Source organism: Halyomorpha halys, unplaced genomic scaffold, assembly GCF_000696795.3.
Source record: "Halyomorpha halys isolate HHAL.00 unplaced genomic scaffold, Hhal_1.1 Scaffold1207.1, whole genome shotgun sequence".
NCBI lineage: Eukaryota > Metazoa > Arthropoda > Insecta > Hemiptera > Pentatomidae > Halyomorpha > Halyomorpha halys.
In genome coordinates, this window is record NW_027105149.1 from 200399 (window position 1) to 203557 (window position 3159).

The 3159-nt window shown below is 32.0% G+C and overlaps 1 protein-coding gene across 1 annotated transcript in view; it reads right to left on the reverse strand.

The window, feature by feature from the left end:
• LOC106688797 (uncharacterized) overlaps positions 1 to 1094 on the reverse strand; it is a 21100-nt gene extending 20006 nt beyond the window's left edge. The window contains exon 1 of the mRNA XM_014433437.2: positions 1032 to 1094. The gene's annotated coding sequence lies outside the window, so the exon portion shown is untranslated. The remainder of the gene's footprint in view (positions 1 to 1031) is intronic.
• Between the last annotated feature and the right edge of the window lie 2065 nt (positions 1095 to 3159).

The window sequence follows — 3159 nt, forward strand, 5'->3', positions numbered from 1 at the left end:
CTGTATGTCAGAAATGACCAGGAATGGAGTCTTAAAAAAAAAAAATGTTTCTTTTCTAATTTCTCTTTCGGTGGGACCTAGTTTTCCTCAAAAATTTAATTTCTGTGTCTTGTAAACGACTTTCGATATTAGGCCAATATTCAGTTGAATAGTTCAGTGCAGGTATAAAGACCTGTTCATAAACCATCATCTTTGAATTCAAATCCACCTCTCTTTTGCCGATTATTATTTTACAATCTGTTATACATTTTTTGCTTTCCCTATGTATTGGATTTTCTCAGAATCCAGCCCCTCATCATTAGGAATTTTGTTTCCGAGATATTGTGAATTAATGCACTCTATATTTATATTCATTCATAAACAATTAAAATATCTCCAATCGTGAAAAAGAAACAAGGGAAGATGCTTTTCTTACAGAGGACGCGGTGATTGATGGTTTAATTGTACCTTGGTCCAACCTAATCTATACTACAACGATACGATATTATCTCTTTGGCATATCTATCGATTTTTAGCAAACGTTTGAGGTACTAGTCTAATATATTGCTTAGAATAGGTTACAATACAAAAAACAACAACTGGTTTTGAATGAATATACAATTTTTTGTTATGAAAAATTATCTAACGCAGTAAAGAAAAATTATTTTTCAAACACACTACTCAATTCTGTTTTACAATTGAAGGAGTCGGAGCTTCTAATGTCAGGCGTATTGGATTTCCAAGAGCAGACACCTTTGTGTTGAAAAACAAATGTTTTCTGATAATTTTTTTTCTTTTTTGTTGGCCCAAGGTAATAAATATGATCTCTATTGTACACATGCACATAGAAACGATTTAAAAAAAAGAATGTTTTAAAAAGATTTTTTTTTTCCCTATTAAACTTTATCGGTAGTAATTTTCGAGTTCAACTCCTATTTTTAAGATACTTTAGCTTTTACGACACATAATAAATCAATACAGAAGACTTTTACCAATTTTTCCTCATGATTTTTTATTTTATAATTTTTGTAAAAATATTATCAATGGCTTACCTAAAGTGGTCGTGATGAACGTAACCAAATGACTGAGCTACAATTTATATGAGATAAACTTTTTCTATTTATGTAAATTATTTCACAAAAGCTTTTTATTGTTTTAAAATAACATTAAATGGGGTAATTTAGCTGATTTGTAATTTTAATTTAATGCTATTGTTTCGTTTTTGTTTTTTTCAAGAAAATTCGCTAAGGTGATTCCCTCGGCTTTTTGCACGTGTGGTTGTTCGAGTGTAGTCTATATCAAGGTTGGGATGCATTGAGATTGTTAGAATTTGTTGTTTATTTTAGATCTGAGTTTATTATCATACCCTTCTTAAATATAATTTTCATAGTAAATAATATAGAATCAATATTTTTTTGTGACGTCATAAACATTTTTATTACTACAAAACAAATCCAAAATAAAATGTATTCAACATAATTTTCTACTCTGTTCATATTGAGATTATCTCCAACAATTCTTTATAAATCTCCATAAAAAAAAAAAATTATAAAAATAAAGTAGCAAAAATAAAACAGAACAATAATTAATACATTAACATAATGAAGTATTAATAATTGATAAATAAAAATTTGTTGAATCCACATAAATACGAAAACTAGTTGTAGATTTTAGCATGACGTTTCTATTCATCTCAACTGACACTAAACACTAAAGTTTCTTCATCACAGTTACTAGTTACGTATTGGTTATGATTCAAATTACTAAAATGAATAATTTCATTGGAATCCGTCTACGTATTTTTGACTGTTATCATTCGCCAGATAACGCTTGTTGGTCGAGCGCTGTTTGTAATCTGATTTCGATTACTTGCCAATGATTGATATTGACGATAAGGCACTCGAGAGGAGGCAGGTGCCAGTCGCACTCAGAATGGCACCAATTCTACTCATTCTCCTTTTCGCTACATCGGTACTTGGTTACGATGTCACCACTCCAGCATCCAACCGATTCTTCGACTCCCTCCTGGAGAAGTCCTTCAACCGCCAACCCTCTAACAGAAAAGTCCCTGACCGTAAATTCAACTTCCTAGGAGTATCCTTCCAACTAGGGGACATCCTGGTTTCCGGACCTAGCATGCTGAAAAGGGAAGGTGACGCTAAAATGGAGCAAATGACATTTAAGACGCAAGGTTCGGCAGATCTGTCCCTCGGCAAGATCGACTACGCTATCCGGAACCTGGTCATCGACTTCTTTGGCCATAAGATCAACACGGCTGTCACCTTCACTCTGGAGGACGCTTCGTCAACTGCCAGAGTTTACGTCGTCCAACGTGACCGAGCTAACTGCGAAGGAACCACTTTTGTCACCTCTCCTTCGGGCACACGTAAGATACGGTTCCAATCTCAAAATGGTCTCTACAATATTTTGGAATATGTCGCTTCTGTTGCGGTAAAGTATAATTTGTTACCTCTTGCTGATATTTTTGAGTTTGCCAACCTTACCGAATATCTAGAGAGTGAGCTTAACACGAGTTCTAACGAAATATTTTGTTGAATAATAAGAAATATTTTGAATTTTTATTTTTCTATGTATCCAGCGAATAGTGAATATATTTGTCTAAATAAAGATACAATACCAAGCTAGTTTATATCTGTGAGTTCATTTAATACCTGATGATATAATTTGAAATATACATTTTTCAAAAATAAAGTGTACATACCATATACATATCTCTGAATTTATTAAACTAAAATGTATAATACAACGTCCACACAAGTTTCGGCTGTAATAATATAACAATATGAATTCCAAAACCTAATAAACTATGGATCAGTGGTTTCGAGGATATGTTTTCAAGGCCCCCTCATCCAATCCAAAAAGTATATTCAGGATGTTCCTCTAGAACAAATTATTTAGCAAAACTCATTTGGATTAAAGTATTATTGGATGTATATATATTATAAATGATTTTTGCTAAATAATTATATTAAATATATGTATTTTCTCTCCTCTATAGTGAACCCTACAGAAGAGGCGTATGTTTTAAATAATTTGTGTATACACCATACCACAAGCATATTATACATACAGTGTTAGTTCACAATTATTACAATTTTGTTACAATATTATGTACGATGCGATAGAGAGAGAAATACAATAGAAAGAAGAATAAAATAT